Below are 24,755 nucleotides of genomic sequence, written 5' to 3' on the forward strand. Positions count from 1 at the left end.
ACAAAGAAGGGAGGAAGATCGACGGAATGGGCCGCAAGGTCTACTCAGCTGGGGCACTCGGCATAAAAATATCTAACTATGCAGCCTGCATGGCTAGGTATCAGTATGCCGTGTTGGAACAACTTGCCCCGTTCCTCTCTTCTCTAAGTGAGGACAAAAAGCCCGCTGCAACCAAGCTGCAGAAAGAGGGTCTCGCTGTGGCCAGACAACAACTGGCTGCAGCGAAACACATGGTGGAAGCCTCAGCCAAACAGATCACCTCTGCAGTCTGCATTAGGCGTCACTCCTGGCTTCGGTCTACGGCACTCCACCAAGACACAAAAACCTTCATCGAGGACCTGCCTTTTGAGGGTGATGGACTCTTCAGCACCACAACCGACTCAGCGCTGCAAGAGTTCGATAAGAGCGTCAAGACCTCCAAGAACTTGGGCGTCCAACCCACCCCCAAAACTTCTAGGTCCAAGCAGTGGCCTAAGCCCTGGACCAAGAAACCCTACCAAAGGTTCTCCCCTGAACAATGGCGTCCCCGGCCTGCACAGCCTGAACGACCCTCCTACTCTGGTAACGGCAGGAACCGTTATGGGACCCAGCCCTCCAACAAGTCTAAGGGGGCTCGTCCCCAGAAGCAGGGGGTTTGACTTCCTACAAGCATGCGTCATCGCTCCCACTGTTGGCCCCTCCATCCGCCTACGCCCTTTCCTGCCTGCCTGGGAGTTGATCTCCACAGACAGGTGGGCGCTGTCCATCGTAAAAGAGGGCTACAAAATAGAGTTTGTTCAGACCCCAGACCAGTCCGTGGTAGTTACCACCCCCCCTTCCCCACCTCTGCTGGCGGAGGTGAACAACCTCCTACAGAAACAAGCCATAGAGGTAGTTCCGCCGGAGGCCAGGACAGGAGGCTTCTACTCCCGCTACTTCCTGGTCCCCAAACGGGACGGGGGCTTGAGGCCTATCATGGACCTTCGGAGTCTGAACAAATTCATTCTGTACCAGAAGTTCAGAATGGCTACCCTGCAAACTATCCTGCCTCTCATCAATCAGGGAGACTGGATGGCAACCCTGGACCTCAAGGATGCCTACTTTCATGTCAGCATCCACCTTGCGTTCAGGCGTTTCCTAAGGTTTGCAGTGGGTGCTCGGCATTTCCAGTTCAGGGCCCTGCCGTTTGGACTGTCTACCGCTCCTCGGGTGTTCACAAAGCTGATGAGTGTGGTGGCTGCCCACCTTCGTCTTCAGGGAGTTGTTGTCTTCCCATACATCGACGACTGGCTTCTTGTGGCGAAGTCGAAGGAGAGTTTAACAATGCACATTGCCATCACTCTGCGTCTGCTCGACACCCTGGGTTTGCAGGTCAACCTGGAGAAGTCCCATCTTACTCCATCCAGGACAGTTCAATTCATAGGGGCCATATTGGATACAGATTGACACCGAGCATTCCTTCCTTCACAGAGAGCAAAGGACATCATCAATCTGGTACAGCTTCTTCGAAGGCGGCAGTGGGGCACGGCCCAGCAGCTCCAGCGGATGCTGGGGCTGATGGCTGCGACGACAAGTGTGCTACGTTTCGCAAGACTGCGAATGAGAGGACTGCAACTATGGTTCTTACGCCATTTTCGTCCTCTCAGAGACTCGCCTCGAAAGAGGTTTTCCATCCCACTTGGGACTATCCAATCTCTGCAATGGTGGGGATCGGAGAGCAACATCTGTCAAGGGGCTCCCTTTCATCTACCAACCCCTATCGTGACTATCGCTACCGATGCTTCCATGTGGGGGTGGGGAGCTCACCTGGAAGATCTATGTGTGGGGGGCCAGTGGCCTCCGAAACTGAGTCGGTGCCATATAAATTACTTGGAACTGCTGGCGGTTCACTTCGCCCTTCGCTCCTTCCGCCCTCTGCTAGCGGGGAAGACTGTGGCACTACTTACGGACACCACCACTGCCCTGTGTTATATAAACAGACAGGGGGGGACGGTGTCCCGCAGGCTGTGCTCGCTAGCGATGGATCTCTGGACGGAGTACCTCCAGTGGGACATTTTTCTGAAGGCAACACATCTGCCGGGGGTCCTCAACGTTCAGGCGGACTCTCTCAGCAGGGGTGGAGCTCTCCCACATGAATGGGAGCTGCAATGGCGGTTCCTGGAGCCGGTGTTCCAGCGTTGGGGGTACCCACAGCTAGACGTCTTCGCCACAGCAGAGAACAAGAAGTGCCCCTTGTTCTGTGCCAGGGGAGGTGCGGATCCAGCCTCGCTGGGAGACGGACTCCTACTTCAGTGGGGGGGCTGGTTTCTTTACATGTTCCCACCCTTGCCTTTGCTGACAAGGGTAGTCCACAAGTTAGTGCAGGAGAAGCCACGTTGCATCCTGGTGACTCCTTGGTGGCCCCGTCAGAGCTGGTTCTCGATCCTGCTCCAGCAGTCAGGGGGGGGGGGTCTTTTACCAGTTCCCGAAAGATCCGGACCTGTTGTCGGCCCAGGGCGGGCACGTACTCCATCACAACGTGCCTCACCTGAAGCTGATGGCGTGGTTCATCGACCAGTAGGGTTTTCCACCAGGGTCCAGCAAGTCCTCCAAAGCAGCAGGAAGCCTTCCACTCGTGCCTCTTACGAGAGGAAGTGGAAGAAGTTTAGTAACTTTGTGGCTGACTCCCCTACGCCGCCTGACTCTGTCGGGCTGTCGGCAATTTTTGACTTTCTTTTAGCCTTGGTGGATGAGGGGCTGGTATTCTCTTCCATCAAGGTTTATTTGGCAGCTATCTCTGCTTTCCATGTTTCAGTAGAGGGTTACTCTGTTTTTGTTCACCCTCATTCCAAGAGGTTTATGAAGGGGCTGTTTTGCCTTCACCCCCCTTCTAGATCCCCTCCACAGTTGTGGGACTTGACTCTGGTTCTGGACAAGTTGACTCGTCGTCCCTTTGAGCCCATGGCAACATGTTCCTTACAACTTTTGTCTTGGAAGACTGCATTTTTAGTTGCCATCACCTCGGCACGTCGTGCAGAGGAGCTCACGGCAATGCGCTGTGACTACCCCTACCTTGCCTTCAGGGAAGCGGGGGTCTCCTTGGCTCCAGACATCACTTTTCTCCCCAAGGTGGTTTCCCAATTTCACCTGAACTTAGAAGTTTGGTTACCCACGTTTTACCCTAGCCCTTCCTCAGATGAGGAGCGCAGGCTGCATGCGTTAGACGTTAAACATGCCCTCTTATTTTATTTGAATCGTTCACGGGGTTTTCGTAAGGACAACCAACTTTTTGTCTCCTACTCTGCCCCCAAGTTAGGGTCCAAGATTTCGTCTCAAAGACTTTCCAAGTGGCTTACTGAGACAATTAAACTTTGTTATTTGTTGGCGAAGAAGCCTTTACCTGGACCTGTTTGTGGACACTCCACAAGGGCTATGGCCACGTCGGTGGCATTCCTGAAGGGTGTGTCCCTTTCCGATGTCTGCAAGGCGGCTACCTGGTCTTCTCCGCATGCCTTCATGAAGCACTACGCGCTGGACGTGCATGCTCAGCAGAGGACTCGGTTGGGAGCTGCGGTGCTGCAAGCTATTTCTTCAGGTTGACCGTCTTCCCGCCTCCAGGTATGCTTTGCTTGCTAGTCTCCCATGAGTGTGAAGCACAGAGACCACGAAGAAGATAGACAGGTTGCTTACCTGTAACTGTAGATCTTCGAGTGGTCATCTGTGCATTCACACTACCCGCCCTCCTTCCCCACTGCTGACGGTCTCCCTTATATAGGGGCTTTCAGCGGTCATGAAGGAACTGGCGGGATCCCCGCGCTGGCGCCGGTGGGCATGCGCATTGGGACGCCTGCGCATGCCCAGTGGCGCCGAGCGCGAAAAAATCCCGGGCTTTTCAGATACCGATTCGGGGATCGGCGCAGGCGCACTATCCCATGAGTGTGAATGCACAGATGACCACTCGAAGATCTACAGTTACAGGTAAGCAACCTGTCTTTGCTATAGGTGAGAATCAGGCACCATGAGCAGCTTTCTGATGAACTCTTGCTTTCAAATGGACATGATCTCATTTGAAATTTCTGGTTTTCTCTTACTGAATATGCATTTGTGAACTAGGTGAGAAGAGCAATGATAGAAGCATATCTCTTCTAATATTTCCTCACATTTCCGGTATGAATCTGCTGACCCAGAAGACATGTTGGGTCCTTGGAAACCCTTCATGGCTCCTATATATCTCAGAGGCTGCCCCTGAATTTTTGCTGAGTAGAATGCCAGGATTCAGGAATGGCCCGCTTGCCTTTGTCGCCATCAATAACAAGAAAACTTCTTTAATGATGGGACTCTGAATAGAGCCTCTCTCACACCACTACAAGATCTGGTAGCAGAGAGTGCCACAAGATGCAGGCCAAACCACCCTGTCTCTCTCGCCCACACAATCTTGAAATCTTTGTTGGGAATTTTGAAAAACTCTTTGTTTCTTTTTTCCCATAAAAACTAAGTGTCCAGTCCTTTTGGTTACTGAGAGATGGTTGATAACAGCACAAATGTGACTCAGTTCAAAACAATGACTGGGGTCTTGAAGCGTACTCATCAACCTGAGGTGCTTTCAAATCTTTATGCATCTCTGGCCCCTGACCTTGAATAAAACTGCTGCATGACAACTGTTTTTGGAAACCCCCAGGCTGAGAAATACAAATTTGATGCTGGCTTGGGCATGAGGAAATAGTTATGTGGTTATTTGTATCCTGGCCAAAAAGCAAAATGTTCATGTGGGAAGATTTGTGAAGGTGAATGTGTTATGTTGCTAAGAAGTCAGTTCCTGACCACATGTGTTCATCAACACTCCAATGAGGTGTCTGAAAGCAGAATGGTCTGCTTTTATCTATAAGATACTCATTATAAAAAATCCATATTGCAAACATAACCTTTAGCAAAGGTTTCTGAGCATGATGATCACATGCTCACACCTAGCTGGGCTGGCTGAGATTAAAAGGGAAAGCAATAATGGCTCATAGGTTGGGAATATTTGACTCACCTTCTTTTAATAAATCTCATTAAGGATTTAACAATCAACTCATTATTCACTTGCAGTGAATACGTAAAAAGCACATTAGTTAGCCTCTCCATATGGCTAGCTGTACTTATGAACCTGAACGCTCTTAGATGGATCCAGGCTTCATGCTTACATTTCTAGATTACAGGACATGTGCCTTTCTGTGCGTGTGCTCTTTCTCTGTGCTCTGGCACATGGAGAGCCGGTTTGGTTAGTGGTTAAGTATGCACGGACTCTTATCTGGGAGAATTGGGTTTGATTCCCCACTCCTCCACTTGCAGCTGCTGGAATGACCTTGGGTCAGACATAGCTCTCATTGGAGTTGTCCTTGAAATGGCAGCTGCTGTAAGAGCTCTCTCAGCCCCACCTACCACACAGGGTGTCTGTTGTGAGGGGTGGGGAGGTAAAGGAGATTGTGACCACTCTGAGACTCTGAAATTTAGATTATGGGGTGGGATATAAATCCAATATCATCATCTTCTTCACTTCTTCTTTCTTCTTCTTCTTCCACCCAAATGCACTATAGATGGGCTTTTCATTGCATATCTTCACAACAGCTGTGTGAGACAGGTTAGTCTGGAGAGAGGATAACTTGCCCAAGGTCACCCAGTGAGCTTCATGGCAAAGATGAATTTGAACCTGCATTTCCCCTGCTGATATTTGATTGTTGTTTATTTTAAAACACATTAAATAGGCTGCCCTTACCTGGGCTAGACTGATCTCGTCTGATCTTGGAAGCTAAGAAGGGTTGGCCCTGGTTAGCACTTTAATGAGAGACCGCTGAGGGAGTCCAGGATTATTACAAAGAGGCAGGCAATGGCAACCCCTCTCTGTTAATCTCTTGCCTTGAAAACCCTACAGGATTGCCATAAATTGGCTGTAACTTGATAGCACTCGAACAATTCCCCACACAAATATGCAGACTTTCCCACAACAACATAAATAATGAAATTTAACATGATAAAAATAAATTAATTTTACTAATCAGTTGACTACTTTTCATTATTGTATGATGTCAGCTGCTATGATGTTCATGCTTCCTGTTTGGTCCAATAGATTGAATGACAGAGATTTTAAAGCTACAAAATATAAACAGTAAATGTAATTCATATTGTGTATTCTGTCACACTGTAGATTTATGGTTGGGCCGCTACCGCCTATGATGAGTGATTCCCCTCCGCCAATCACATTGGCCCCTTCAGTCAAAATGCTTTTTAAAAGGTTCTGTAGTTAAGGATACTGACCACTGTCTTTTGAGTTTGCTAAATGCTGTGTGGAATCCAGCAGGACCATGATCCCTACTGGAGAGCTTATGACCTATGGGTAGATTCAGCTGTGTACTCCTCTTGCTAAAACCTCATCACAAAACTTGGAAATTAAGTTAAGTCTGTACAACATACAAATAGTAAATATTGTAAAGTGCCATTTCGCACTAGAGCTTTAATCCTGGCTTAGCCCTGTCCCCAAACTGACATTCTACACTAGAATCGTAGAATCAGAGAAACCAACTCTGTAATTCTATCATTCTATGATTTTAGTGCAGAATGTCAGCTTAGGGATGGAGCTAAACCAGGATTAAAGGTTTAGTGCGAAAATGGTCCTAGAGCAGACAGTGGCAGAAAAACCACGTGCCATCAGGAGGTCCACCAGTGGAGCCAGGAGACTAAAAGCCCTCCCACTGTTGCCCCCCCCCAGGCACCAAGAATACAGAACATCACTTGCCCCAGACAGAGAGTTCCATCTATGTGGCTAATAGCCACTGATGGACCTCTGTTCCATATGTTTATCCAATCCCCTCTTGAAGCTGTAATATCTGAGAAGATATCTGAGAATGTGACAGAGTTTTGGTCTCACTCTTCTTTCTGAAGTTCTGAAAGCTGGAATTTTTAGAAAGTCAAAAAGAGAAATGGCAAAGTGAGTTTATTGGTACAGTGGCTCATGATATCACACCAGTCTTTAACTTTGCATGGAAACAGATGTTTCCTGACTGCTATTCCTGGAAAGATGGGGCATGTGGGGAGGAGTGTCACTCCCAGGTGAGAAGTTCATGGAGCTGAATTGCAGAGATCCATTGCACTAGTACTGGAAGCCTTCCACAGACAGAATAGCTTATTGTTTTAGGAGAGTGCTTTTTCCATCAGCTGAAAGAACTTCTGTTAGCAGAACAGATCTATAGAATCCAGCCTACAGGTTTCCCAAAGCACAACCAGTCACCTTCCTCTCCCTTCTAGTGTTGGACTGGATGGGCTATTGGCCTGGTCCAGCATGGCTCCTCTTATGTTCTCATGTTCATATCTGACATTAAGGTCTTGTTTGTTTACTTTTTACCAGAGACATGCATTAGTAGAGAACATTTTTAATTGGTGAAAACAAAAACCTGCCATTTGGAAGAACAGCAAGGAAGGGTTCAAAATGGCAACAGTAGACAGGGAAGGATTTGTTGTGCTGTTTCATATGTATCCAAAAAAGTGCAGATTGCAGTAGGTTCCTCATGGTTACAGTACACACTTGAGAAACACTGGTTGCCAAAAGCCCTAGCTAGAAAGCTTATGGAAGGTAATATTTGATTTCCCCTCAACAACACATGTTTGGTGGCAAGGCAAGAGGAACAAGACTGTCTGGGGAAAGGGTGCTTGCCAATTCATACAGTTATTGATATATGCAGAGATGTATGTTGATACATGTCACAGGCTAACATTCATAGAGAAAAAAAAGTTCTGGAAAGTTCATATCCAGAACTATCCTAAGTGATGGAAGAAACATCAGCCATGTCTATTATTTCTTGTGTAATTTAAACGCTAAACACTTTTGGTTATTTTTTTTCTCAATTAATCCCCTTAAAAATTGATAGACTCCTTGTGCTAGACAGAATTACCAATGCTACTGTAACAGATTTGTGGGCATCATAGAGTTGGAAGGGATCTCAAGGGTCATCTAGTCCAATCTCCTGCACAATGCAGGAAATTTACAAATACCTCCCTTCACAGGATCCACATTGCTGTCAGATGGCCATCTAGCCTCTATTTGAAAACCTCCAGAGAAGGAGAGCCCACCACCTTCCAAGGAAGACTGTTCCACTGAGGAACTGCTCTGACTGTCAGGAAGTTCTTCCAAATGTTGAGCTGGAAACTCCTTTGATGTAATTTCAACCTGTTGGTTCTGGTCCTATCTTCTGGTGCCACAAAAAACAATTCTACACCATCCTCTATATGACAGCCCTTCAAGTACTTGAAGATGATGATCATATCACGTCTCAGCCGCCTCCTCTCTAGGCTAAACATGCCCATTTCCTTCTTCATAGGACTTGATCTCCAAACCCCTCACCATCTTTGTCACCCTGTTCTGGACCAATTCCAGCTTGTCTATATCCTTCTTAAAATGTGGTGCCCAAAACTGAGCACAATACTCCAAGTGAGGTATTACCAGAGCATGCTGATAGGAAATAGAGGCTGTTGGTAGACTTCTAACTTGCTAAAACCCTGTCTCTAATTTCTGATCATATTGCTAAATCCATGTGTTTATTGTATATTTTATTTACCAAGTTATTTAGTATTGGAAAAACTAATTTTATTGTGTTGCATTGCTCACTGTTGATGCTGATAGTGATAATTATGTATTTTATTTTAGCTTATTTATACATTGAAAGGGAAGGCAGTATAGTATAGACCCATCTTGTCAGTTCTCAAAAGTTAAGAGGGTCAGTACCTGGAAGGGAGACCACCAAGGAAGACTCTGCAGAAGAATGCAATGGTAAACCACCTCTGCTTACTCACTTGCCTCGAAAGCCCCTTTCTGGAGTCACCGTAAGTCAGCTGTGACGTGACAGCACTTCACACACATTTATACATTTTGGCGTTTGCTCATTTAACCTTTTTTTAATTTTATTTTTTGTTACCTAATCCAGCTACTGCCCACAACCACTTCAGTAAATAGCATTTTGGGTATAATGCAGAAGATCTGCAGCCCATAGTTTGAGATAATCTTGCACCATTTTAGGATTCCAGAAAAAGTCATCTAAGTAAAACTTACCTGTAGTAGCCCATCCAAGTGAAATGTCTGAAAGCAGTGTACATTGTAGCACACAATGATTTGCAAGTCTGGTTTCTATAAAGGGGCCTTGATTACTGCCTTACCTGTAGTATGACTTAAAGTACTTACATTTCATTGTGAAAAAAGAAAGAAGGAAAGAATATCTGACCTTGCTGTTGACAGTTTGTCTGACCTCAAGCAAACCGGCAATGATTTTAAGAAAAATGCTTCAATTCTGTAGTAGCCAAAGACAATAGTAGATTGCAGTGTAGGAGGGAAAATGATACCTTTCATGTGGGTTTCTACATAAATAATTAAAGCGTAAGTGCAAATGGTGAGTTAGGCAGCCAGTTTCTATTAAACATTAATGTTCATGCATTTTATAGTCCTGCTCTTGCGTCATTGTCTCCTATCTTAAGCCACATAACTGCAGAAAAGAGAGAGAGTAATATAGATTATAAATTTGACAAGATTGAAAAGGAACGTAAATATCACCAAGCTCAGCCTATTGCTGCAAGAACTATATATATATGTTTCCTAAGATCTCCTCACACAATCTAGACTAAATATCATGACTCGAGTGATAGCCATCAGTCATTCAACCTTCTTTAACCTAAGCAGCTCTTCCGCTTTGACTGTGTTGTACCAAAATTAGAATCAGTAGGATGCATTAGCCTTTCTGACTTCTTGTTCCCAAAGCAAAAGGGACCATCCTTTTTCAGTCCACACTCATAAATTGGTTTTCTACTCTTGCAGCTATACATGCTCTTCTTCGTACCTCTGCTCATTTGAATTCATCCTCCAGAACATGGATGGCCAAAACTGGACACCAAGATCCAGATGAAACTCTTAATTAAAGATCCCTTTAACAAACATTTTTAAAGCACTATATTAGCATTCTCTATATCCATGTTTCATTGTTGGCTCAAAATAATCTGGTAATTGACCACAGTTCCCTGATTTTTATTTATTTATTTATTCCTAGCTGTTACCCAAGATATTTGCTGTGTGTCTCCTGATTCATCCTTATATACTGTTCTATTTAATTTATTCTTTCAGTCAGTTGATGGGATTGTTTAGCTCATTCTGTGTAACTTCCTGATCCTTGACTTGTGTGGTCCATAACCTCATCAATCAATGCCTAGGACTGAAAGAGATGAATATAATAAGCCCTATAATTGATCCCTGAGAAATGTTTCTGCTACTTTGTCTTGTTCTAAACGTTTCCTTTTAGTACAGCGCCTTTGTTATCTTCCTTTTTTCTGGATATGTCACACACTTCTAATTTCAAGACCAGAAAGCTTTGAGATCATAGTTGTAATTTTCTGCCTGCAGTTCTTCTGTTTCTTCCTTTAAAATGTATTATGTATTAATAACTTATGCAAAAGACTGGTTTTCTGTCAAGTGGGGAAGAAACTTAATGGATTGGTTGAGACAGGGCAAGGAATGGAATCAGAGAACTGATCCCAGGCTCTGAAGCTTACTGAAATATTTTCAGATAATGTTTGTTTGCCTTTAGTCTTTCATAAGCATTTTTATGGGAGAGGTGGAAAGAACCAGTAAAAGTTGTTTCATGAGCAAGACAAAATACCCTCTTTTATATGAATCACTCTGAAGATATTAAAATTCTATTTGTTACCATCTATTAGATTATATATTAACAACATGCATAAGGTTGCGCGTTAACTCCCCAAGGGAGAATTTAAAACTACTCTGAATAAATCATGAGTAAATGTACTAAAAAACCCCCAATGATTCATTGGCAGTGGGTGGGGCTACATGACCCTTGTAAGTCTTCTGTTTCACTGTGTTATTTGCAACCAAAATCACGAGTGTCTCAATGTCTGATGCTGATTATGAAAGAGGCATGGTGCAGGCATAATACTATGACTTGTTTTCCTTAACCATGTTCACTTGTTGTATCTGATTAGATAAATCAGGGGTAGGCAGCCTTTTGGGATCAATTGCCAACAATGCACAGGATCCTCATGTGAGGATGTTGGTATGCCAGCCAACAAAAGGACATGAAAAGAGGTGAAAGTTGTATTTGGCCAGACAAACAGAATAAACTGAGTCCCAGCAATGCTGCTACCACCTCGAGCTTGCCTAAGTCCCCTGTGTGGAGAATTGGTCCTTTGTGCTAAGCAAAGTTTTAGACAATTCCCGGTGTGCGCTGCTGTTCTGCTTGGGGTTGTATACTCCTGACATGAACCTTAGTTGAGAAGTGCCTGTAAACCAAAATGTGAAACCACAACTTGAAATCAGTTTGCTGAGCATGGCTGAAGATTACACTGAGATCATTCAGGTGCAGTGATTAGAGTATTGGACTGGGACTGGGGAGATCTGGAGTCGCATCCTTGCTAAACGATGAAGCTAATTGATTGACCTTGGCTAAAGCATTCTTTCTCAGCCAGGGCCGGATCTAGGGGGGAGCAGAGGGGGCACTTGCCCTGGGCAAGCACCAAATTGGGGGAGCACCAAATTGGATATGGAGTCCATTATATTCTATGGGCCCATAAGGGGGCATCATTTTTTAATTTTGCCCCCCCCAAAAAAAAGGCATGTAGATCCGGTCCTGTTCTTAGCCAAACCAACTACCCTTGGATAAAATGGAGGAAACAGCTATCTATGCTGCCCTTGGGAAAAGGGAGAATAAAATATAATAGTTAAACCAAGGAAAGGCTGCTATGCTAAACATCTTTACAAAGATACAAAGATTAAGATGCATTCCTCTCAGCAAAAATTGCTTCTGAATAAACAGTTTAAGATTTTATAATAAGGCTCCACTCTCCAGCCTCTCTTCATGCAAAGAGAGAAGTCTTATTGATAAAGAGCTATTATTTATTTCCAGTAGGGCAGTAGAGCCCCGTGGCGCAAAGTGGTAAAGCTGCAGTACTGCAGTCTGAACTCTGCTCACAACCTGAGTTCGATCCCAACGGAAGCTGGTTTCAGGTAGCTGGCTCAGGTTGACTCAGCCTTCCATCCTTCTGTGGTCGGTAAAATGAGTACCCAGCTTGCTGGGGGGAAAGTGTAGATGATTGGGGAAGGCAATGGCAAACCACCCCATAAAAAGTCTGCCATGAAAACGTGAAAGCAATGTCACCCCAGAGTCGGAAACATAAGAACATAAGAGAAGCCATGTTGGATCAGGCCAATGGCCCATTCAGTCCAACACTCTGTGTCACACAGTGGCAAAAAATTTTATATATACACACACACTGTGGCTAATAGCCACTGATGGACCTCTGCTCCATATTTTTATCTAAACCCCTCTTGAAGGTGGCTATGCTTGTGGCCGCCACCACCTCCTGTGGCAGTGAATTCCACATGTTAATCACCCTTTGGGTGAAGAAGTACTTCCTTTTATCCGTTTTAACCTGTCTGTTCAGCAATTTCATCGAATGCCCACAAGCTGGGCATTCGACTGGCAAACGACTGGTGCTTGCACAGGGGACTACCTTTACCTTTTTCAGGGCAGTGTTCAGTCTGGTAAACTAAGCTACCTTTTCAATGTGTATTGGGGGTGGGGGATTTTAACCAGGGTTATAGCATCAAGCCATGACTAATTGTAATGTTCGAACTAAGCCTTGAGAAAGACAATCTACTCTGACCTGGATAGCCCAGGCAAGCCTGATCTCATTAGATCTTGGAAGTTAAGCAGGGCTGATTACCAGGATTGGGAGGCAGAGGCAGGCTGTATCAAGCCACTTATCTGAGTGTCCTCCATACGCCAGTTGGGGTCACTAGAAGTTGCCATGACTTCCAGGCATGTGCACATGCACACACTCTCACACATACAAATTAAAAATACCGGAGAGAGAGACAATCTGAGCAATAGTTTCTGTTTAGTTCAACAATCACTTTGTGTGTGCTCCTGGATTGCAATTCTCTTCATGGCTACTTTAGCAAACTTGTTTGAGTAGGTGATGACTGTGAATGTTGTTAAGTGGAGGGCTTGTAATGACAAACCTGTGAGTTTGTTCCTCTAGAGGTGGTTATAATAAGAGAACAGGTTCTAGCAATGCTATCACAGGTTGTCATCACTATACCTGCCCCCTTCCCTTCCTACTTAACTCACATAAGTGCTTTCTATGAGGTCTTAGTCCATCTGTGCATTCTTTTCTTTATGGTGCATTCAGTGCTACAGTGGATGCATCTTAGATACCTGGGATTCTGAGAAATGTTGTTCAGGGCAACTTAGTATGGCTTTTAGATGCCATGCATTTTCTAGTTTCCTTAGTGTGTGAATGTTTCTGTTGCAGCATCCAAGACACCAGGGAGGGAGCTATGCAGGCATCCAGTTCCTCTATCATTTTCATTTGAGTAGGAGGGAATAGTTGGAAGGGTGTGGGTGGATGAATTCATTTTTGGACCTAAAATCACTGTCTGTTGCCAGGTGCTCAAGAACTATGCAGCTATTGTTGGATTTGTGGTTCTTGACCACCAGTCATCCTCTCTGCTTTATGATGCTGAGAGTCAGTGGTTAAAGTGTTGGACTAGGAACTTGGGAATCCTGGTTCAAATCTCCACTTTGCCATGGAAGTTTGCTGGGTGACCTTGGGCCAGTCACATCCTCTTAGCCTGACCTACAGGTTGTTGTAAAGATAAAAATGGAAAACTCACTTTGGGTCCCCACTGGGGAGAAAGGCAGGTTATAAAAAAAGGAAAGACTGACAGAAAGAAAAAATGAATGAATGAAAGGGGTGAGAGAGTCCCACAGGGGGGGAGAGAGCTCCACAGCTAGTGGGATGTTGGGAGACCTCTGCATAAGCACAGCTAGTGGGATGTTGGGAGACCTCTGCACAAGCACGGCTCAGCCCCCTGAACCCAGTGGCCAGTTGGGAAGCCACCTGGGGTGAACCGGAACGCTGCCCCTGCCAGCCAGAATGGTGTTCCGGTGCGTTCCGGCTCAAAAAAAGCCATCTATCTATCTATCTATCTATCTATCTATCTATCTATCTATCTATCTATCTATCTATCTATCTATCTATCTATCTATCATCTGGATTTAATTATAAGTAGTGTTGCAGATTTTTAATAGGAAAGTGGCCTGATTTTTTTTTTTTATAAGTAAATACACAAACCCTTTGGGTCCACTGATGTAATATTTTGAACTCTGGCCTGTAGAAGCTTGCTTTATAATAATTCATAGCAGCAAATGTAAAGCAAGTCAGCTTTGTGATATGAACGCTGCTCCAATTTTTCTGTGTTCCTGTAATCAGCATCTGGACGTTCCATTGATACCTAATGATTCTGCATGTGCTTTGTGCCTCTGGAATTATTTGCTTTCACATGAACAACAGCATCATGGTTTTAATTAACTATTTTTGGAAAGGATTTTTGTATTTCAATTTCCATGTTCAGCAATGATAACAGGATGCTGTGCTAAAGCATTTGCCGGCACCTTGCTATGCAGAAATAAATTGTTTTGACCATGGTTTTTTTATTATTATAGGTATAGATGTATCATGTAGAACTGAATGGCATGAAATATTAATTTGGTTTGAGATTCATTCAAAATGAAAAAGAAAAGAGTGGCATAAAACTACCAAAAGTCAGTTTCTGTGTTTGAAAATGCAAACTATAGGTCCTGGCCATCTACTGGAGATATGTCTGATCGAATTCTAGATATTAATAATCAGTAACTAGGGCTATTAAATTGCAGTGTCTTTAGGAAAAGCCAGTTTTATTTCTTGCTGGACTTGTTAGTTGGGTTGTCATGTCCTCCATTGCCTCCTCACCCCATGAGGACACCATGTCCTCCATTGCCTCCTCACCCCATGAGGACACCATTTAGGAAGGCTGAAACTAGATGGCCAGTGCCCACTGCTGTGTTTCAAATCATATGTGATTATTCCTTAGCAATGCTCTGACATTTGAGTTTAATTAAGCTTTTTAAAATATATATATCCATGGTGGTTTAACTATAACACACAGCTACAAAATTGGTTTTGTCATCCATTCTTCATATATTTAAAAGCAGATCTTGTTATCTTGCTATAACTCTTCCCCTTTCCCCCGGTCTTCTGCCCATCGTCTCCTGGAAATAGTGCCCCTAGCAAGGGCTGGTTCAAGTTGTTGTTGTTGTTGTTTTGTCACTTCATACCAGCTATATTTATTACCCCTCTGGCACAGCCATCAGTCCAGACTGAGCCCCTGCAATGATGCTGGAAGAAGGTCTGGATGGTGGCACTGCGGTCCAGGAGGCGATGCCTCCCCATTCCTATACTGCCAAGAACCAGGAGCAAGTTGTGTCCCTGTGATTTGATAGCACTGACTTCACTGTGCTGCTCTAAATAGTCACTAGAGTAGCTGAGCCAGAAAACCACCTCTGCTCCTGAGACCCCTCAAAAGTTCTAAGCATCTTGTTGTTTAAACTTAGCCAGCCTACAATACAAGAATATCTTACAAACAGCAGGCAAGAGTGTCCACTAGCTGGTGTAGTGTCCATCTCACTAACTAGTTATTGTACCAACTACCGTCAAGCATTACTGAGCATATGGAGTGTGTTTCTAATAATAACAATGAAAAATGGGACATGAGAGGCTATTAATCTCTCTCTTGGAATGACTCCTGAAGTCAATCTCTTTTTTGAAGTAGTATAGAAAGGACAATCCACTAAACCACCACAAAGTGTAATCTGATAGGTACAGTGATACACTTTATACATTGTTCTGCACCAAACTAAAAAGTGCAGCCCCATGCTAAGTATGTTTAGACTCAGAAGTTTTACTGAGGTCAATGGGAGTTATTCATGAATTACTGTGCATAGGACTGCAGCCTTTATCAAGCAACTATTAAAAATATGAGAGCCAAGCAAAGTCATATCTTTTACAAGGACCTCTAATGTTATGAAAAGCCTACTTTAGGCTTTCAGTGCCCACGAGAATAATCCTGTTCCTGCACAGATATTGCACGTCAAAGAGACAGTAACTTTTAAATACCAGTACCAGAAGGAGACATCGGGGAAGTCCTTGGCCTCCATTCCCTGTTGTTGGCCCTCCAGTGGTTGGTTGGTCACTGTATGAGACAGGATGCTGGTCTTAGATGGACCACTGGTCTCATCCAGCAGGACTCTTCTTGACTGAATGTGGACCGGGGAAATCCCATTTCCACTCCTGGTTGGAATTCTAAGCCTTGGAGTATCAGCTTGCAAACTTTGCAAAAAGGCCAGAGTCCTAAAGGATTTAGAAGGCAATGTACAGATTCTTGTTCTGATTTATGGCATTTGCAAAAATTTCTTTGGATCTGAGTCCAAGGCAATTGCCTTGGAAATATCTACATGTTTGAAAACAAGAAAAGTGAGTCTCATATCAACATTTCCCCACCCACCCCAGCAGGAAAAGTAAATAGTCCAGGGGGTTCAGTTTTCATTTGGTATCTTGCCTTTCTTCCATCAATAAATTCAAGATAGTGCAAGTAGGGTTCCTTGGAGGTCACCTTTCCAGACATTGACTGGATCCAGAGCGGCTTAGCTCAGTCAGGTGACTGGACCATATGCTCCTCAACAAACCTAGTGGCACAAAAATGAAAATCCACAGCCTACTTGCTCAGGCAGAAAAAATGTTCACCTTCCATATTGGCTAAACACAAAGGAAATGGAACCTACTTGCTAGGCTGGATTGGGCGGAAGGAGATGCCTATAGAATGAGTTAAGAAAAACACAGCTGCTTCTGCACAATAACAGAACATATTTCACATAATTTGTATTGGTAGACAATACTGCACAGTTTTCCGTTTAGTCCATAGGTTTGCTTGTGATAGTGAAGAACTAGCTGAAACACGTTTTGGCACACATTTAGAAGCATTGTTAAAATAATAACATTCCTCTTGTTTGATTTGACTGAAATACAGACTTGCTGGAATTGTTTGAAAAAGAGAAGTTGGTATGGGATGAGGATGCTCTTCTGGATGTGTGTCTGCATATTATAGAAGGGTTAGAACAGGACAGGCCAAGGCCTGAAGGGAAAGAGAAAATTGGGAAACTGTTGGAGGAGGCCAATAGGAGGTGAGGAGAGTGACAGAAAATGTTGAGTAGGGGGATTCCAGAAAGTGCTAAGAGGTCAAACAGGACGTAGGAAGCATGGAAGGGGCAAGAGAAAAATACTTTTCTATGGTTGGACCTGGGTTAAGTCTGGCTAAGTTTGCCCCAAGAAATTTTCATCTAGGCTCCTGAAAGAATGGGCAGAACAATACATAGTGAGAATAATCCTTCACTTCCAGGGATTGCTGCAGGATTCAAGGCAGTGAGAGCTGGGCCACCCAGAGGCCTGTATCCAACTACGTTATGAGAAGGTGACCATTATCACCAATTCCCCCTCCTGCTGAAGTCCCCCCCTCCACTATATTGTTTCTGAGGTTACATTGACACACACACACCTCGCAAAGGAACACAATTTCAAGGGGCTGCTTGGACTGCCATGTGAGGAAGGGATCATCACTCCTTATTAAGGAAGCTTAAGGCTGCTTAAGTTTCCTTACCTTTATGAATGGACACATGGCAGTGCCAAGGGTGGGCAGCAGATTCTAACAGCATTTCCAGTTGCAGAGCTTTATTTTCCCTATTGGAATAAATCATGAATGACAGCCACTTGTTTATGTGGAAGAAAGCAAAGCTTCACATTCAGAGAGACTACCTCAGTTCCCTGCTCCAGGTGACCCCAGCCATTTAGAATCAGCTTTATGCCTACCCATTTAGACATGCCTCTCAATTGCTTTGTCCCACCTTGTATTCTCTTTCTTGGTCATGTGAGAATGAAGCTGAATACTGAGACAGACAGTCATCCCATGCTTGTGGATTTCCCTATATCTTTTGGCTGAGCACATACGCCCACACTCATTGTGGTGTACAAGCCTACTTTCCACTGTAATGACAATCATTTGTTAGCTATTATAATATTGCAGAGCCCATTATTACACCCCAGTACCTGTTGCTTAGTGCCACCATGTCTGTGGAGCCCTGGAAGTAAAGGACTATTCTCACTATGTATTGTTCTACCCATTCTATCAGGAGCCTAAATCAAAATTTCTTGCGGCAATCTTAGCCAGATGTAACCCAAGTCCAACCACTGAGAAAAGTATTTTTCTTCTAGCTGATGTAGACTTGCTTGTAGGGTTGCCAACTTCAAGGTGGCACCTGAAGTACAACTTACTTCAGGGACCAGCTCTTCTGGAGAAAATGGCAGCTTCAAAGGGTGGCCTGTATTATATCACATCCCTGCTAAGCCCCCTCTTCTCCACAGGCTGTGCCCCCAAATCTCCAAGAATTTCCCAATTGGGACTTGGCAGCCCTGTTTGCATGGCTTCATTGTTTCTTCAGCTGCTGTGAAAATTCAAGCTAAAGTCATGCTGTTGGCCTGATCTGTTGTAACCTGATCAGTGTTTTGGGGCCACTGAGACATCTTTATTTTGCTCCTTATTAATATCCAGCTAATCTGTTTTTATTGTTGATCTCTCATTATCCCATGTATTTTACATCCTTTTAATTTAACTTGAGACTGTAACAGCCTTGGCCACATTCAGTAAATTTTATTACTAGGACTATTACTCCAGAGCTCAACAAGAAGCCATTGGAATGTCGGCTGTCGTGAGGGAGACAGAACGAGTGAGCGAATGAGCAATCTTAATATTTATTTTATTTTGTTTATGCACCATCTTTCCCACCCCCCAACGGGAAAACAGAGCAGCTTACATCAGTCTCCTCCTTTCCATCTTATCCTCACCACAACCGGTGAGGAGGGGTGCCAGCTCCTGGTTGGGAAATACCTGGAGATTTTGGAGGTAGAGCCTGAGGAAGGCAAGATTTGGCAAAGGGAAAGACTTCAATGGGCTATAATGCCACAGAGTCCACCTTCCAAAGTGGTTGTTTTCTTCAGGTGAACTGATCTCTGTAACCCCAGGAGCACCCTGTGTGCTTCCATGGCAGAATAGGGATTCACACCTGGTTCTCCTGGATCACATGAACCAGAGCCAGATTAACAATTAGGCCAAGTAGGCACTGGCCTATGGGCCCCCACACCTTTAGGGTCCCTGGGCCAGCTTTCCCTCCAGTTTTCCCCCTCCTTGCAGCCCTCCTGGTCTGCACATGCAGCCAGAAACAGAGTCACTCTTTGCCTGACTTGCCTGGTGGGGCTGCTGCTGGCATTGTTGTCAAGTTTTGCCTCTCTCTGCTTCTCCCCCACAGTTTTGTCAAAGGGGCTTTTGAGAAGGTGCCTGCAGGCTGCAGTGGGGGCCATGGGCAGTGGGGCAGGTGCTCTGACTCAAAGATCATTTGCAAGCCCCCCCCCCCCTGAGATTTTGACTGCGTAGGGGCCTCCACAGGGTTTAATCTGGCATTGACATGAAAACATGAAGCTGCCTTATACTGAATCAGAATCTTGCTTCATTAAAGTCAGTATTGTCTACTTAGACTGATAACAGCTTTCCAAGGTCTCATGCAGAGGTCTTTCATAACACCTACTGCCAGATCGTTGAACTGGAGGTTCTGGGGACCTTCTGCATGCCAAGCAGATGCTTTGCCACACAGCTTCAACCCCTCCTAGTCCAGTACTCTAACCACTGTACAGTTTAGCAGATGGCTCCGTTTTTCCTTTGAAATCACACAACCTTTGCTTTGGGATTAAACATTAAAGTATTTCTTTGATGATTGGGATTACAGTTTTGTGACATTCCTGAAACATTTATTAACAGCATGTGCACAGAGGTCAACTTTTCCCTTCCGCAGCCGCCTTGTGGTTTTTATATGGTTCCTGTTTTGCTGTATGAAGCAGTGGCCCAAACTTGGGCAGAAATATGCTGGTGTGTCTCCAGCCATCCCCAGACTCCATGAAGTGGAGTTTTCCCATTCCTTCTGTTGCTGCAGCCCACTGAATTTCATTCCTGGGGATCAATAGACCTTCAGGAATACTTCAGGTGGCAAAGGGGTGGTGGTGGTGGTTTACAGTATGTATGACTGCTTCTTTGTCCTCAAATGGAAACTCAGTTCCATTGATGGAACTGGGTACATACCCGTATCCCCTGTGCGCTCAAAGCAGGCAAGCATTTGACATCCCTTCTGCAAGATTTAATGTAAACTGCATCTGCTCAAACATTTTCCACTGAGAGAGAAAAGAGGGTGGATTGGAATGCAGCCGTTGATATGATTTCATTTATTAAAAATACTGGAGTAAAAACTTTTTGGAACAGTTTGTTTCTAGGTTTTACCATTACATTTTACTAGCGTGTTGTTTTAATTCTTCCAGAACTGATTTGCCTGTTTTATATTTCCTTTGTAACGAAACTTTCCTTCATATTTTATTCTTTTATAAGATGTTTTAAGATGTTTCTTTATGTTTCTGCTGTGGCACTCAAGGTGAGTCAGAACAATAAAAATACAGGACGGCCACAATAAATCTGACAATTAAACACATTCCTGGACAACCATGGAGGAGGACAGGAGACAAAGAACAGTATCAGGGGCCACTTTATCCCGCTTCTGCCCAGGTTATGGTAGACGAGGCACAGCTGCTGACAGTATGCCTTTACTCTAATGGAAGAACTTGTATTTAGTGGCCTGACTGCAGGGGAGAAATGCTTATAGTTTTAGCAGTGATTGTGCCTGTTCTCTCCTATACCCAGGCCTGGTCTCCAGTTTGGCTCTAGCTGAGGGTGTCTTGTAGATTCTCACAGCTGCCCCCTTTTTCCACTGGGTTAGGCCCCAACAGGATTCCCCTCTCCTGTGGTGCAGCCAATGACTGCCTCTTTCATGAGGCCAGGAAGGCACTCACCCTTGCCCCCAGAAATTGTCGAGCCTCCAAGCTCTGCCCTGATCCCACCTTCCAGGCTTCTTGCCCAGCTGGTCCTCTTGCCAACTGGCCCTCGCCTCACCTTTCTCCTTGCTCCTCTGCCTTTCATTGCAGCTGCCCAGCCAAGCCCTGCTTTGATGCCAGAGAAGACTGGTGCTCATGAGGAGGTCTTTTCCCCTACTCTCTGGGAACAGATCTATTCTGACTGCCCTCTCTGCAACTGAGCTGCTGCTCTACCTGTAGATCATTTTTTAAAAAAAAGAAAATCCCCCCTTAGGCTTGGAGTACAGCGGGGCGGTGGAGAGAACACAGTTCTTCTGTTTCCTGTACTTCAGGTTTAGGAGTAAATCTTGCCAGCAAAAAACAGTACCTGGTTGGAAAAAAAAGAGATGTATACAGCAGCAAGCGCAATTGCTTGTTTGTGCAGTGCTGGGTGTGCTGGCCCTGCTAATCCCTTGGTTTGCTGTTGAATTAGTGCCAGGATCCACACAATCTCCCTGGGGCTGGTTGTGGTGAAGAAAACTTGAGTTGGCCAAAAACATCCTCCCTCTGGGAGCACCCTGAGAAGCTAGAATGGCTGCAGCAAGGAGTCAGATGAATGCAAGTCAACAATGTGTTGCCGTGGCACAGAAGACTAACAAACGCATGCCCTTCCCATTCCAGGAATCAGTCATGCTGCCCTGATGAGCACCTCATTTGGAGTACATGGTTTCATTTAGTGCCGCAGCTCAAGAAGGATATTGACAAAACAGTAGAGGATGAAGAAGAGAATGGTATAGATTCTATTTATTCTGTTAAACACTTCTGTGCTACCTTTCCACCCAAACAGGATCCCCAAGGTGGCAAACATTAAGGCATTAAAATATTTAAAGGATTAAAATTTCAATTAAAATATACATGTAAAATATTTAATGATACAGTAAAAATGTATAGACATAAAAACACAACCAGGGAGGACAGCTAATAAGACTTTACTCTCGGGGCATACCAAACCAAACAAAAAAGGGCTTAATTTGCTGGTGGAAGAAAATGACAGAGGGACAAAGACAATTTTCCCTGGGGAGGAAATCCTAAAGTTTTGGTGCTCACGACTGAGAAGTCTCTTTCTCAGGTTGCCACCCATTTAGTTGCAGCCTTCCAAAAATGACTGGAATGGATGGGTAAGGTCATAAGCAGTGTTCCCTCTAAGCTGAGTTAGTGTGAGCTAGCTCACAGATTTTTAGCCTCCAGCTCACACATTTTTGTCTTAGCTTAGGAAAAATGGCCCCCGGGGCAAGCTAATGTATGCAGTAGCTTGCAGCTTTAATGCCAGTAGCTCACAACGTTACCACCAGTAGCTCACAAAGTAGAATTATCGCTCACAAGACTGCAGCTTAGAGGGAACACTGGTCATAAGGGAGAAGATCTGTGATGATTAGGAGATCTAGAAGGTAAGTCATAGGAAAAAGCTGCAAGGGATTGATATAATTAGTTTTGGAGGGTTTTTTTGCAGGGAGAATCAAGATTAAAATGGAGGGAATATGTTGATAATTTTCAAATATTCATAAGTTCCCCACAAAGCAAAAGGTGCAACACTGTTTACATATTCACAAAGGATGAGACAAGTAGCAATTGCTTTGTACAGGAAAGCTGCAGGAACCAGAATGGTGTACTGGTTAGAGTATCTGACTAAGATCTGGGAGAAGTTCAGGTTCAAATCCCCACAAGTAGGAATGGAGATCTGAGTCTTTTTATCCCAGTCAGAAGGTGGGAGGGATGTTGTAAAGAATGCTTGTAAATGATGCAAAGGCACAGCAGATATTGTAAAAAGCTTGATAAGAGCAGAGGGAACGGGGATGTGAAGACTCAGAGAACTCCATTTCTACTTGTGTCTGATGAAGGGAGCTTTGGTTCTTGAAATTCTGAAAATCTACTTGGCCTCTAAGGTACTATTGGACTCAAATCTAACTGTTCTGCTGAAGACCAGCACAGCTACCCATTGAACCTATCCATAATGTGTAGAGATGTACTTTAAAACCAGGTAGTCCTGTCACATTAAAAGGGGATCTACATTTGATTTCCAGCGCTGACAAAGTTCTGCACTTCAGGTTGTTCCAGGTTTGTCATATGAGGATATCAGTGCTTTATTTTGTGGATGGACCATTGGCCTGATCCAACATGGCTTCTCTTACGTCCTTATGAAAGTCAGTCCCATCAGCATCTAATTAAGACCAGAACCACAGGAAAGAAGAGGATTTTCAGTTTCTGCTCTGCAGTTCCACACTACCCCCTGCTCCCTCCTGCTTCCTTCCCTTCCTTTATAGTCTCTCTTCTTTCAGATATGAATTGGGAGGGGGAGCAGCTGGGGTAGGTTGCTGCAGGTGCGGTGGGGGGGGGACTCTCCCACCTCCCTCGTGTTTATCTCTCCCCTGTAAATGGTATATCCCTGACATCGCTCTGCAGCAGAAGTCAGTGGACAGAGTTTGTAAATGTGTTTTTGGCTGCATGAGGTCTCTTTCCTGCCAGAACATCTGCTCTCTTTGTTATACGTCTTTGTTATATATGTCTAGAGTGAGCTGGATTTAATGGCATCCAGGGAAGGGTTGCTTCATAAGACCCATTTGAAATAACTGTTGACGTGATGAGGTTAACCCAGCTTTGCTTTTCCCCATGGGGATTGTTAAGAAATTACATTAGGAGAGAAAGTAATGGCTCAGAGTGCGAGAAGAATGGGGTCCACTAGCCCCAGCCTAACTCCCTGCATACATTCATCATACCTAGGGAACAGAACTGTACATGCAATCAAGAATCCGGATACATGCAAGGTCCTCGATTCTGCATATACAGCATATGCATGTCTGCTTTGTTCACACGTTATGCTTGCAAGCACACCAGTGGGAAATTTTGAGCTCCCAGCAACCCAGCTAAAAGCTGTGCCACTGACATGTGTATATTCATTATGTATAGCCTATGCATGCAGATTTCCAGGAATGTTTGGAAACATGGTCCCTCACCCCACGTGTCTTGCCTGTCTTGGGCACACAGATTCTATGAAGCACTGCAGCAAAAGCACATAGTTTGGGTCAGAGCTTGTTTCTGCAATCCTTCCCCATCCACACCCACATTCATTTCCCACCTCCCATCCCACCACTTGAAAATGGCTACTAAAATAAAGGATCACACAGTAGTAGATTCACTATGTCAAAAAGTGAGTAAGCCTCAAGGGCACTCACATCTCTCTCTCTCTCAACTCTCTCTCTTTTGTTCCAGCAGTTCCAGATTATGGAGATCTTTTTACTTCCTGTGATGTCAGTATTAGAGTAGATGCTATTCTGCTCCTACTGCCAGTGAATGAAAGAGAGTGTATAAATAACTTCCCTCCATTTTCCCTCTTCCCATCAAAGACTGTACCACATTTCTTTTGTGTGTCAGAGAAGAGGTAGACACTGCTGTTATACTGCCAAGGCAGACACCTGACTTTGAAGATGAAAAGCGAATGGATATGGCAAATGATAAGCTTTTTGTCTTTGATTTCAGAGTGTCCTCACATCAGTACAAGATGTTTTTTGTACAATTTGAGAAACATTGTATCCCAGATCACAACCACCCAAACATTCTGTGTTTGGAACTGCACCTTGGCATCCTTCCACAAAAATCTGCCCCCAAATCTTAAAGGATGACAAAAGTTTCCAGATGTAATGTAAGGCTGAAAATGCCTTTAAACTTCTCTTTTGCTATGTATGTGAATGAGTGATTTGTGTTACTGTAGAAGGGGAAGAAATGTTTGGGAACTGAATCAATGTTTTGACCAATGTAAGCTTTCCATTTGAATTGTAAAACTGATTGAACAAGAACCACATTTAGTCTTGATATGTTGCCTTTTCTACATGTTATCCTACATGGTATGCATGAGACTTCTGGACAAACTAGATGTGAAGTGAGAAATCCATCATTAG

At 44.4% G+C, this 24,755-nt stretch overlaps 1 protein-coding gene across 2 annotated transcripts in view; it reads left to right on the top strand.

The window, feature by feature from the left end:
* Nucleotides 1–24,755, top strand: part of PDE4D (phosphodiesterase 4D) — a 596,108-nt gene that overhangs the window by 167,384 nt on the left and 403,969 nt on the right. The gene's annotated exons all lie outside the window — the stretch shown is intronic.

This window comes from Heteronotia binoei, chromosome 4 (assembly GCF_032191835.1).
Source record: "Heteronotia binoei isolate CCM8104 ecotype False Entrance Well chromosome 4, APGP_CSIRO_Hbin_v1, whole genome shotgun sequence".
Classification (NCBI taxonomy): Eukaryota; Metazoa; Chordata; class Lepidosauria; order Squamata; family Gekkonidae; genus Heteronotia; species Heteronotia binoei.